The following is a 14,260-nucleotide window of genomic DNA, read 5'->3' as shown; positions in this document are numbered from 1 at the left end:
CTTGCTTTCCACAGAAGGCAAGCTGAATGGAGTAGCCTTCTCCTCACCTCCTTTCAAAGTAGCCCTTCCAAGGGAATTAATCAAAATGGAGCAGGTTCTCTCTTCCACTGCTCAAAAACCCAGCGTATTTTTTAAAGGAATAAACAAAACTCTGTGTGCCGGCTAGAAAGTAGCAGAAAGGCAAGACATGAATTCTAAAAATATGATGAGAGAGCTGCATGGTTCATTTTTAAAAGAGGTACACAAGCAATATTTCACACAAACCTTATATCTGGGGGTCTGGACCCACCCACTCTTATGGAGCCCATAATGAACCACCAACACCACCCAAAAAATAACTCTAGTGATGGGTGGATACCCTTCAGTTCCATTTTAGCTCAGTTAATATGAACTATTTTCATATTTTCCAAAGAGCTGGAAAATAGCTTCCTCCCCCATAGCCAAGTACCAAATTTTGGAGAACCTAGCACACCCTTCATGAAATCTATGGAAACCTGCCTGGCTTTTATTTCATAGAAGTTACACAATCTTGCCTTCCTGCGAGCATGAAGGGAGTGCAGATGTCTATCATGACCCACCAGCCATCAGGCCTTCCAGAAGATTCTGATGAAGAAAAGCCAAAGGGTAATTCCTCTGGGGTAGGCCAATTAGTGCCTTACTTAGTCTCCCCGCAGCCGGAGGACACAGCGCTGTTATGGTCCTCTGGCTCAGAGGACGAGTCCCCGGCAGAAACTCCATCTCCTGAGCCTTGCAGAAGTCTCAGGCTACAAAATCAGGTCTTGTTATCCTACGTAAGGTTTCTGTTGGTTTTATTATTTTTTATTATTATTAATATTATTAAATGTATTAATCGCCCATCTGGCTGGTCACCCAGTTTTAGCTCCTTACTGAGACCGCATCCTCTTATTGTCCTAGTAGGAGAGTTCTAGCCAGCAGGACCCACTTGGGGCTATCCAAGGTCCTGCTTCCTTCCTGCCTTAATCTTGCCACCATCTTCCCCACTGCAAGTCTCAAGGGACCACAGAATGAAATAATATCTATCTTCAAAAGTTTCTAAGTCAGAGATCTAAATTATCTAAATTATTAGAGTCTTAACAGAGTCGATAGGCTTTATAATACTTAACATGCATATCAGTTTAGAATATTTCAAGGCATTGATTGTACATACATTATTTGGCTGTACTTCATCCAACAACCTTGTAAGTTAAGTCAGTATTGACACCAGGGAGGTGGGGGGGACTGAACCTAAGGGGCTGTGGTTTGCCTAAGCTTCCAAATGAGTTCATGGCAAAGGCAAAATTCAAACTGGGCACATCCTGATCCATACCTCATAGCTTGTCTAAGCACTACACTACATGAAACTGCAAGGTCCAATCTTCTTAGCTGCCTTGGATCTAAAGTTAAAATCATACCGAATCAGGCTACTTCATCATCTCACAATTTCGGCCTTCTGGAGGAAAGAGCAATCACAGCAGCTCAGCAGTTGGAGAACATAAGAACATAAGAAGAGCCCTGCTGGATCAAACCAAGGGTCCATCTAGTCCAGCATTCTGTTCACAGAGTGGCCAACCAGCTGCCCACGGGAAACCCACAAGCAGGACATGAGTGCAACAGCACCCTCCTACCCATGTTCCCCAGCAACTGGTGTACATAGACATACTGCCCAATACTGGAGGTAGTGTATGGCCATCAGGACTAGTAGCCACTGAAAGCCTTCTCCTCCAGGAATTCGTCTGATCTGCTTTTAAAGCCATCCAAATTGATGGTCATCACTTCTATGAGTTCCAGCAGCAGCTCATTTCCCACCAGTAAGAAAGGCTGAAAGGGCAACAGGAGGGGTTGCTGCACCCTAGTCTATCTTTATTTAAAATAGCAGAGTTGCCAAGGAAAGTGAATTACAGATTGTCATGAAGACAGGGAGGGGGGAATAATCCTGCTTCCATAGCAGACTGCCTCCCACACAACTGACCTGTGACAAACTCTCATCTCTATTTCTTCCCACTTTCCCTCCTGGTATATCAGTTGTGCCCTTGATATTACTGCTAAATGCCATGATCGTCAATGGCAGCAGGTCATAATGCTTCGATTTCAGGGTCCAGGACCTCAGCCGAGAAGAGAACTGTCAAAACAGCCACTGCCGAGAACATGCTGAGTTGGCCTCTTCTGCGAACGACCAGTCCTTTGCCAGGAAAAGCTACAAATGGACGAGCAAAAGCCCCTACACAATATTGTCGGTTGCTGGGCTCCAGCATCTGAACACTGCCACATCAAATAACCCTTTATGTAGCACGTCAGGGAGAAGGTGAATAGTCCAGATGGCTGGTGGGGCACCTCACTGGGGAAACAAACAGCTCAGATTGAAGAAGCCGTGCAGAGTCAAAACGTACAGGGAAGATTGGAAACCTTAGGTTGGATCCAATGTTAGTAATTTAAGTCCCACTCATTTCAACGGGCCCACTCGAAGTAGGACTAACATAGGATACAACCCTTTGCGTTTAAGGCTATTGCAGCCTTCCCCATTTGGTGCCCTCCAGATGTGCTGGAACTTGCAATCCATCACATCCGGCGTGGTATCCTATTGCGCCTGTGTGCCAGAGGAAACGATAACGGACGCAATGGGGAATAAGTTCAGAAGGCGACCTGAGATGCGGGGAAACACTAGTTTCCAGAACAGTGCAGGTCAGCGGACCTCACAGAAGGCCACTTCGCTGACCTGTCCCAATGCACACATGAGCATACTTGCCCGTTTCCTGGGCTAGCTCCCCACTGTGTGAGCTGTCAGTCCCACTGGTGCAACACAGTCAGTGAGAGCACAGAGGCCCTGTTGGATACTGCTCCGGGGGGTACCAGGTGAGGGAAGGCTAGGCCACTGTATGTCAGCTCCTGCCAACTGACCACAGCTGGCGGCGATAAATCACCGGCTGATAACAGGGCTGTAAACCTGCCCAAGGCTGGGAAGTGAAAAAGCGGCTTGTAGCACAGGATGTTTTACCCAGGCAGGGACAGGGAGTCCAAAGCACTGAGGCAAAGAGAAGTCCGTTATCCGATCCGGGGTCCGAAACACATGAGGAAACACAAGCACGGCAGTGCACAAGGTCCTAGGATGAGGCTGAGAACCGGCGTGTAACACGACGTTGTTTCTTCAGCGGTCTTGCCCCAGCCTGCCTTCCGCTTTTAACGGCCACGGCTTGAGGCAGCTGCTTCCAATCAGCCCTCCTGCCTCTGAGAGCCTCTCTGTCTTAAACGGACAGAGGCTGGCCAACGCTGCTCCCGGACATGCAGCTGCCTTCGATCTGCGGGGGTTGGTGGTCAATCCTCCGGGGGGGGGCGCAGCTGGGCCTGGAACCTCCACAGGCAGCCAGGGGGCTTGGGCTCCCTCTGTGCTGGTCCCTTCCCCGCGTCTGGAGCCTGCCATTCCCCTTCATCCTCAGAAGAGTCCGAGGAGGGCATGACACCGTAATGCATTCTGCAGAGGGCAGCTCATGAAAAATGGTTCACAAACTGCTGCCGGTTCACCACTCAATTGATATCGGGTGGATGCTGGGCCGGCCACATTAGCCCAGTGTTGAAGCAGCTACACTGAGTTGGCTGTTGTATGTTTTCAGGCCCCATTCGAGATTGTGGGTTGGCCTATAAAATAGTGGCCTTCATTCGTAGTTCATTCAGTAACAAATGGGAGCCTAGACACACACACACACACACACACACACATATTAACAGGTTTCATTTGTTATCCTTCTGGATAGGTTGTCTGGGTTAGGAGTTGGAGGCACTGCACTACAGTGGTTCCGCTCCTACTTGGATGGCCAATTCCAGAAGGTGGTGCTGGGGGATTATTGCTCTGTGCCAGGCAATTGTGCCATGGGGTTCCACAGGGCTCTATTTTATCCCCCATGCTGTTTAACATCTACATGAAACCGCTGGGGGAGGTTATCCGGAGGTGTGGGCTGAGGTGCCATCAATATGCGGATGACACCCAACTCTACCTCTCTTTCTCATCAAAACCAGGTGAGGCAGCGGCTGTTCTGAATCAGTGCCTGGGCATGGTAATGGACTGGATGAGGGCCAATAAACTGAAACTCATTCCAGACAAGACGGAGGTACTGTTAGTGGGTGGTTCGTCGGCCCGGCTAGGTGATATTCAACCTGTTCTGGAGGGGGTTGCACTCCCCCTAAAGGATCAGGTTTGTAGTTTGGGGGTGCTCTTGGATCCAGAACTATCACTTGAGGCACAGGTGAACTCAGTGGCACACAGCACTTTTTATCAGCTTAGGCTGGTATACCAACTACGCCCTTATCTGGACAGAGATAGCCTAGCTACAGTTATCCATGCTCTGATAACTTCTCGTCTGGATTACTGCAATGCGTTATACGTGGGGCTGCCTTTGAAAATGGTCCGGAAACTTCAGCTGGTCCAAAATAGGGCAGCAAGATTGTTAACAGGGACTGGCCTGTGAGCTCATATTACGCCAGTACTTTTCCAGCTGCACTGGCTGCCAGGCCATTTCCGGGCCCGATTCAAAGTGCTGGTATTAACATTCAAAGCCCTTAACGGCTTGGGGCCGGGTTACCTGAAGGATCGCCTCCTCCCATATGTGCCTGCCCGGACCTTAAGATCATCATCAGCGGCCCTTCTCCGTGAGCCCCTGCCAAAGGAAGTGAGGCGGGTGGCTACTAGGAGGAGGGCTTTTTCTGCTGTGGCACCCCGGCTCTGGAATGAGCTCCCTAGTGAAGTTCGCCTGGCGCCTACATTGTATTCCTTTCGGCACCAGGTGAAGACCTTTTTATTTTCCCAGGCATTTTAGCATTTTAGCTTTCTAAGTTTTTATCTTTGCTGTTTTAAATCTGTATTTTAAACTCCTGCACTGCTGCTAGGTTTTATTGTGGTTGTATTGTTATATTGTGGTTTTAATGTTCTATATATTTTAAATTGTTTTATTGTGTGTTGTTTGGTTTTAATTTTTGTGAACCGCCCAGAGAGCTTCGGCTATTGGGCAGTATAGAAATGAAATAGATAGATAGATAGATAGATAGATAGATAGATAGATAGATAGATAGATAGATGAAACAAATGTAATCAAAATGGGTGGGGTCTGAATGCATTGAGTTCATTTGTTTTCATTTGGCATGCCTAAACTGTGGAATGAGCTCCCTATAGAGGTTCACCTGGCACCTACATTGTATTCCTTCCGGCGCCAGGTGAAGACCTTTTTATTCTCCCACCAGGCAGTTTAGCATTTTAGCTTCCTAGCCTTTTAGCTCTGGTGTTTTAAATCTGTATTTTAAATATCTGCATTGCTGCTAGGTTTTATTCTGGTTGTATTCTGGTTGTATTCTTATACTGTGGTTTTAATGTTTTTGTATTTTATATTGTTTTACTGTGTACTTTTTGGTTTTAATTTTTGTGAACCGCCCAGAGAGCTTCGGCTACTGAGCGGTATAGAAATGAAATGAAATGAAATGAAATGAATAAATAAATAAATAAATAAATATGGACTTCAAAAACACAAACTCCAAACACCCTACATTAAACCCGACTTGCAGAAAATGGCAGCTGATCATGAGGAATGAGGTGTATGCATTAAGTACTTGAACAAACTATAGCCCCTTGATTTTTTTTTCCTTTCCCTTTTGTGGTGACTAAGATACTGGACACTCCAGCTGCTGGTGAACAGCAGCAGCATAGGACTGATGATTGGCTTGGCCTTAAGCTCTGAGGCACTGGCAGGAGACCCACCTTGAGGGCCATTCAGGGCTTCAAGGTGGGTCTCCTGCCAATGCCTCAGAGCTTATGCACAAGGCCAAGCCAATCATCAGTCCTATGCTGCTGCTTAAGAGCTCTAGCTCTTGTTAGAACATTGTGTCTGCTCTCTGCTAGCTCTCTGGGACCTGCAGTTCTCTGTTCCTTTGCCGCCTGCTTTCTGTTATCCGTTACATGCTCTCTTGTTCTCCTAGTCCATTCCCTCGCCATGTACATATGCACCCCAAAGAGAACAGAAACTGTAGTTCGCAATTAACACTCAAACATTAATAAAATGGATTCAAAATAATTTTGTTTTGTTTTCCAGTGGAATTCTGGGAAGAAACAGGCAAGGTATCCATCATATTCCACCAAAAATGTACCACCGACAGGAAACTAGTAAAAATTCACCTTGTCATGAAAGAATAGGAACAATACTTGAAGACCCACCATCAGCACATCAGTTTTTTTAAGGAGTCATTGTTCTGACTGCAGATGCAGTTTAGCAGGTGATTTGAAAGGATAAAAGCACTCTTTAATGAGCTTCCGCCACGCATTAAGGACATGGTTGTTCAGGCAGGCATTTGGGGTGGGTTAGGGTATTTTTAGAAATATGTTTTAATGCAGAATTTTATTGTTTTAAAACTGTTGTATTGTTGTACATCACCCAGAGTGGCCGGATGGCCAATTAAGAAATTTAATAAATAAATAAATAATTCCCCTTTAGCTATGTAGTCTCGACTAGGGATGGCGGAGAATTCCGCCACGAACTCCAATGAGGCCGGATTCTTTAGAATCTGCCCCCCCCCCGAGTCCATGGCAGAACAGAGCACTCCCCTCCACCACCCTGCAAAATTCTCCCCAGACGGACCCTACCTGCCGCCGGCCGGTCCAGACCGTCCGCTACCATCCGCTGCCCCGGTCTGCAGCCACAAATGGCATCCGGCGTAGCGGACACCATTTGCGTCCCTGCTTTAGCTGTGATAGGCTATGTAAACATTTACGTAGCGGATGCCATTTGCGTCCCTGCTCTTTGCTGTGATAGGCTACATAAATATTTACATAGCCTATCACGACTAAAGCAGGGACACAAATGGCGTCCGCTACGCCAGGCGCCATCTGCGGCTGCAGACCGGCAGCGGACGGAGGTTCGGCTGCGGACGGGCCCAGACGGCAGCTCTGCAGACTCGCCACGGAGCGGAGCCGGCCGGGGAGGATTCTGGAGGGAGGGACGGATCGCCTCCCCGCCCCCACAGACGCCCCGGACCGGACCCGTAAGTGGATTTCGTACACAATCCCCCCATGGAAAGTCAGAAAGGCTTGCTGTCACCGCGCCAATTAGACTTACATGTCCTAAGAGAAGTAGCCAATGCAAGGATCTGGCAACTGGGCAAATGCCATCATTTGCCATATTTAATGTTGACCTGGCCAAGAGACACTTTAGTTTGCAAAATAGGTGTACCCAGGCTGGCAGTACAGTGATGTGTTTCAGCTGGTTAATCTCCAAAGCTGTTTCCCAGACCTTTTATCTGTGCATTGCTAATGCTTGCAGAAATTGGTAATAAATGCAGAGGTGCAGACAGTTGGGTCAAAGAGATGAACCCTGCAATTTCAGATCACAATGCTTTCTATAAAAACCTTAGGCTGAGATTGCCACTTTGCTGCAATCAAAATGCCTCTGAAAATAAAAGGTATCTCTGGGGAAAAAATAAAGCCTGCCTTTCTCTAAAGCTTAGGACATTTCCTCTAATGTCCCAGCTAAACCTACCTTGCTGCAACTTAAATTGAGGCATTTGATTGACCATGAAAAATTATCCTCTGTCTCCTGGGAGCTGGCAAATTGCCCACAGGTTCTCCGGTACTGTAAAGGTCAAACCCCTTTACTCAAATGTGTCTTGCATAACGAGAAATTGATATTTTGATGGGGCAGCCATTTGTCTGCCTGACAATGGGGCTGCGAGACAAACACACTTTGCTTTTGTTGGAACAACTCTTGCCTTGCCTGGAAAGCCTGTCCCTGTCCGTCAATTACAGAAAGATCACTTGTGCATTTATTCTCATCATGCCTCGTGACCCAACAGGGGGCCTTTCGGCATGAGCAATAAAGGGTGGACCGAGCATCTCATCTGCTCATGTTCACAAGCCCAAAAGCACAAGGTGACACCTGCCTGACAACAGTGGAGCGAAGACACCTTCAAGACTAGTAAGAGACAAATTCGGAAATCGAGAAACCTGCTAGGCAGCAGAGAGATGGTGCTTGCAGAGCAAATAGCTCCAGACATCAAGCTAAGCGATGTGCTAAGGGAAAAGACAGAAGAAAGTCTTTGGCCAGTGTCCTGTTCTCGCCAGGTACCGGAGCTGTGTGGCTGAGATTTCCCCCCACTCCGAAAGAGCACAGGAGTTATCCAGCAGGTCACGGAGCAGTTTTCAAGACAAGGCTGCTGAGACAGCAGGGCAGCTGTCCAGTCAGCTAGCCAGAACTAGAGCTCAGAGACAAGGAGCTGCTCAGAAAGGTTGTTGCACCAGCAACATCCCAGCAGCAGGCTAACCCTGCTGCCTAAACCCTCGCTGGAGCAACAGCCCTGGTTTTACAGCTACTTGGGCTTTCAACTCTTCCTCACAATCGGAGGGTGTCGTGCTGCCAGATGTGTGTTTTGCCTCATCACCAGTTTAGCTCCAGGGGTCCTGGAGGGGATTGTTCAAGGAACAGAACTGGGGGTGTGACAAGTCATGCTGCATCAGGCACCCCCCCACACACAAAGGCACCCCCAGCTTTCAATTGCCTTTGGGTGGCTCATTGCGCCAGTTTCAGAATCCTTGCATTAACTGGCATAGCGCATTTGCTAACAGTGCCATCTATGACTCAGTCCCTCTTGCAAATCTCGCTCCCACCATCAACACATTAGGTGGCCTTAGGCTGCCACCATCCTAAGGCCTGGGGGAAGGGGCTCAATGTGAGCCCCGGCCCCATCTTCAATGTAAGGATAATAATACTGACCTACCGTACAAGGTTGTTATACGACTTATAAGATCATGTATGTGAAATGCTTAAGATATTCTAAAAGCACTACATAAATGCCAAAGTCTTATTTTTAAGCCAGACAAATGGAGCTGGATTCGTGATGTAATATGGCAAAACTAAAAAAGAAAAAGCAGTGTGGGCTTTGGTTTCTCTGGCAGGCAACCCTGTGACTCATGTAGGAGTTACAGGAGAAGAGCACCCACTGAAGATTTCGAGGTTCTCTATCCTATATTTATATACTCCTGACATTTTTTCTTTAGCTAATTGATTTCAAAAGAAAGGGGGGGTAATTAAGAATAACTGGCAGATGAAAAGCACGTTGGCAACATGATCTGGTTTTTTTGTTTTGCTTTGTTTTCAACAGCATTTTTTCAAATGTAATTTTGCCGTGGATCGCATCCACCAAAGAAAAGTCATGCGAAAGAATGTCATTTAGTAGGAGGGAAAACTTTTATTAAAACTCAGTAAAGTGAATTAATGGCTCAGAAAGTGGAAGAGTATAAGCGTACACTTCACTTTGGGAAAACTTATTTTCCACACAGGCACATAGTGAGAAAAAGCTCCAAATTCAACAAGGGGAGTCTGTTTACCTCTAATTCCTGACCTTTTTCCACAGGTTTGGGTAGAAGAGAGAGTACAGGAAAGCCAAGATGGAGAGAGCAAAAACAACAGGGCTTTAGAAACCTGTGACTTTTTGTTTGGGAGGGAGCACCCTCTCCCCAAAACGCCACATCATCATAAGCCTGGATCTTCACATACAACAGAATAATGTAGCAGAAGTCTGAAGTGGTAGAGTGAACTGTACAACTTAAGGCTGCAGTGGGAGATGACATATTTGAACAGTGCCCCACCACTCCATGAAAGTAGAAAATTAGAATATCAAGGAGCAGTGTTTGATGTGTTAGTTTCCAACTGCAGGGAGGTGTTTTCTACATAGGGTAGCATTCAAAAAGGTGAGATCCCATCTAGAGTCTGCCTTCGTGGACTATCACCACATTTCCCTGCTTGGGTAGAGCAGGCCTCAGGAAAAGCAGCATCTGGGAAAACACTCTGTCAATACAGGGTGAATATCAAGGGCCTTTGTGATATCAGCAGCCACGAGACCCAGTCCTCTCACTATGCTTTCTCCCTTCCTTTGCCATTTCAAACGCCCAAGCTCTAAACGGCAAGCTGGCTTGCAAACATTCCCACCATTTAGTTTGCCTCTCACCAGTAGATAAAATGTACTTCAACAGCACAAGTTATTATAGCCTTCCAGAATGCAGTTTGAAAGCTGGACCTAATTAGCAGCTCAATCCATGCTCACACTGTGCCAAATGAAAAGTGTCGAATCCATTCGTATGTCTGACCCCAGCAGCTACCGCAAAGATGTAGCGCTTCAAAGGATTAAGCAAATGGTTTTCAGTCTCCAAGCCCTCCGGAACACTGCTCCTGAAAGTTTATTTGCTAAGGAATGTTGCCGATCACATCAGAAACTACAGCACGTAGCATAGGACCTAACACTGCCCTACCGCTGGAAGCCAGCGCTACTGGTCCCAGTGCACGCACACCCAGCCCCAGAGGTGGCATATAAAGCCCCTACCCCTGAAAGTAGCGATGTAGTGCTTCTGGGGACAAGCCCCCAACTGACCGGAAGCACACGTTTCTGGAAAGGGAAGGTCACACCTTCCGGAAATGGTCATTTCAGTGCTTGCCCGCAGAAGCGCTACGTCGCCACCATCGGCAAGGAGGACCGGTAGTGCTGCCTGACTGTGGTAGGGTGCCGTTGGGTCCCACCCATGGCCAGGTGTGTCCATGTTGACAGCAAACCTAGGAATACAGATGCAAGGCACAAGTTCTGGATTGAGAACAGATATTTTTATTAACTGATGTTCAAACGGTTTGGATCCAGGATATCCCCAGGACCAATTGCTCATACATGATTCTGTCTCCCCACTGAGATCACTTGGAGAGGCTCTGCTCTGCTTCTCACCTCTACTGGAAATATGCTTGATGTGTACAGTGAATGGAGACTTATCAGCTATGGTGCCCAGACTCTGGAAATTCCTCCCCCAGGAAGCTGTGTGTGTGTGTGTGTGTGTGTGTGTGTAATTTTGTATCCAAAGAGGAGGCTTGACCAAATCGCACACACTCCAAACCAATTCACCCTAGGAAGGTGAGGTAACCTGTCCCCAGCCTGTCTCTCAGATTTAGTGGGCCGACTAAATCCGAGAAGCTAGAACAGGAAGAATCCCTTCACCTTCCAACTGGTGCTCATTAATGTAACTTATTTTAAATCTGGTTTTAAACCATAACCAGCACTGAATATACCACCTGTGCCCTACTTAATCCCCACTGTGTGCACCACCAGCCCTCCCCATCACAGAGCAGAGTGGGAAAATCCTTCTGCCCAATTCAAGACTGGGGGGGTGGCGGTGTCCATGCTCAGACCCTGAAAGAGCACCCAGCTAACTCTGTACAGTATAGACATGGAGGGAGGACTTTTGCCCCGCTAAATAGCAAGTCTATCATACAAACACAGGACTTGTGCCCCACCACTGAACCACAGCCCCACCCCAAACAACCCACCTCCCATTGCCAGCTCCGTCATGATGCATGGGAGGGATCCATAAATAACTAGAATTTATGAAAAGGGCTAGCCAGGTCTCTTAGGCCTTGGCAGTGCCCTACACCAACTGAGAATTCTCCAGAGGGTTCCTTATGAGCAACTTCTGCCAGCTGTGACGGAATCTCTGCCCCTCCACAACTGGAGCCACCAGCCTCCCCGGCTTATGAGTGTACCAAGCTAGGCTGGAATAGGGATGTCAGTTAAATCCATTGCGGGGGGAGTGGAGTTTTACTAGGCTTGCTGCCCCCCCCCCCCGCCGATTTTGTTCTGGTTCCTGCTGTAGCGCCTGACTTGCTCTGCGGTGAGTTGGGCCAGTCTGCAGATTTTCCAAGCATTTTGTGCATTTTTTCCCTCAGGTTCTGCAATTTGCACATATTTCTGAGCAACTCACAAAAACTATGGCTGAATTTGTGCAAAGTGCTCGGAGATTTGCACAAATTGCAGGAATTATGGCTGTGATTTGCACAAATTTCTCAGAAACATGTGCAAATTGCAGAGCCCACAGGGGAAAAAGGTGCAAAAAAAGGTCCCAGAGTTCAGGGAAAAGCCCACAGCTCAGCTTGCAAATGCAAATTGAGTCATAGATGCCATGGAACTCTGTCAAGTAAAAAAAGAACTGGATTTTCCAGAGACGGACATCCCTAGGGTAGAACCATTTGACCTGGTATGATAATTTTCTACATGCATGGGAATTTGTTTTGTCTTTTATATGCAGGAAGCGTTCAATCTTGTGAGCCCCCCCCCCTCCGCCCCAGCACTCTGAAGTGGTACAGCATAGGCACAGGTTTACGGTACGCCCCCGGTGGGAACTAGGCCTCTGTTTCTCTTCTCCAGTATGAACATATGCTACGTACCAAGCTGTGATCTTAATGCAGAGTTTTAAAAAAAAATCCACAAAGAAGCTATTTTCTAATCCTGTGAATGGCTCTTCTTATATAAAGCAATCTATTAATACTCAGACCCCCCTAACATGCTGCCACCAGTGTATCATTTCTCCATTTCCAATTCAAGAAGAAACTGCACATTTTCCGTGGATGGCACCACTCTCAGCCCCTCTAGGAATCGCCCAAAAAGGAAACTGGCAGAATGTGCCGGCCATTATTTTGGCAAAGTAAGCATGCTCCTTCTCAGGAACACTTCTGAAGGAAGCTTTTGTAGATCCAGCAGGTCCCACTGGTCCAACTCCCCTGTTTTCATAGTAGCATATCCAAAACATCGAGCAGAGCTGATGGATGCAAATATGAGGATGCACAGTCTCTGACAAGAGGAGCACTACTGAATGCTCAGGGGGGAGGAGAGGGGGCAGTAACAGAAGAGAGGAAGAGAAGCAGAAAGAGATGATTGGACAACAGGAGCAAAAAACAACAACCATCAACACGATTTGTGTGCCCACCACCCCGCAGTGATGTGCTGCCATGCAGGCAGGTGGCTGAATCTCAGGGCAATGAACTCTGTGAGAAAGAGTTTATGCTATAAAGTTTGACAGAAAAGCCTAGCTGGAAGGCAACCAGGACTGGCCTGGAAACACAAGGAAAAAAGAAGCCCCATATTTTTTAGGGGTGCCCTGACTGAACCAGAGCTATCTTTCTCACCACCAAGATGATCAAAGGGCTGGATGTGCCCAATCTCGTAAGCTAAGCAGGGTCAGCCCTGGTTAGTACTTGGATGGGAGACCTCATGGGAATCAGGCTTCCTTCATTGAGCAGGAGGTTGGACTCGATGGTCTTGTAGGCCCCTTCCAACCCTATGAGTCTATGTCTATGTAAGACTGGCAGTTGCTCTCTGACAGACATGTGCTCATGTTCAATTTGCACAATTTCCCAGTTCAGTTTTCTGCAAATTTCCAAATTTGTGCAAATTTCCCCTGCAGACTGAATCAGCCCCACTTTAACCTTTGGAGGAAAGTTGCTCAAATTAGGAAATTTGCCCAAATTTCACATTCAATCACCGCTCGATCTGCACAATTTTTGTGTTCATGCAGAGAGAGCAGCCATCGCAAATACGAACAGGAATTGAGCACGAGAGAAGTAGTGAGACAATGTTCGGAGAATCCCAGCAATCATGAACATCACTCGTTTACCCCTCCCTAGTTTCAGTGATTTGTTGAGCTATGTTCTCTCCCACCCCCTTTGAGAGCTTACAAGGGGGACACAATTCTCCACGGCTTCAAACAACCTCCCCCAACATGGTGCCCTTCAGATGTGTTGGACTGCTTCCACAAACAGCCTCAGGTGGGGGGAGGGGAACCTTTTTAACCCTCCTCCCCAGTTTTTATTCAACTTGTCATCTGACCAAAAACACACACACACCCCTCTAGATAGTCCAACAGAAACAGAAACAGAAAGATGCTGGTGTAATGGGGTCTTGCTGGCACCAGAGCTAAATCAAGTTTATACAGTTGAAAACAGAAAAGAAGATGGAAACTAAGCTCCATTAGCATCCACGCATTCAGTCACAGCCATTCTCAGAACAAGGGAAAAGGTTAGTAAAATTGTGCCAATTGTTCCCCCCTCCCAGAGAAAACTCTCCAAGAAAGCAACTCCTCCAAGGAATGAGACACACCACAAGTGAGGTTATTTTTTGATACTTTTGTTCGTGATCTCCAAGGAAAGCCAACCGCTTCAGCTTGAAATAGGCAAGCCACAGATGGGAAGGGAAATGAATCTGCATGGAATGGGAGCGGGAACGTGGGAAGGCTCCGGAAGGGGGAGGAGGGGGGCAGCACATCAAATATTACAGCAGCCTCTTCAGAAAGGATAAGGGTGCCTTTGACAGGAACATAACAAAAGCAGACAGCTCAGGGATTAACTGTTCAAAAGGGTTTTAGGAACCTTCTTTCATCAAGGGAACGCAGCAGAAAGCAGCAGCTGTAAGCTGAAACAGGATGGAG

At 47.3% G+C, this 14,260-nt stretch overlaps 1 protein-coding gene across 33 annotated transcripts in view; it reads right to left on the bottom strand.

Annotated features, from left to right (window-relative positions):
- TSNARE1 (t-SNARE domain containing 1) overlaps positions 1 to 14,260 on the bottom strand; it is a 579,510-nt gene that overhangs the window by 478,377 nt on the left and 86,873 nt on the right. The window lies entirely within an intron of this gene.

This window comes from Heloderma suspectum, chromosome 4, assembly GCF_057233095.1.
Source record: "Heloderma suspectum isolate Gila_16-S chromosome 4, 16-S_ref, whole genome shotgun sequence".
Taxonomy (NCBI): Eukaryota; Metazoa; Chordata; class Lepidosauria; order Squamata; family Helodermatidae; genus Heloderma; species Heloderma suspectum.
The sequence above is the reverse complement of the archived record's forward strand: the minus strand, read 5'-3'. Positions and strand labels throughout refer to the sequence as shown.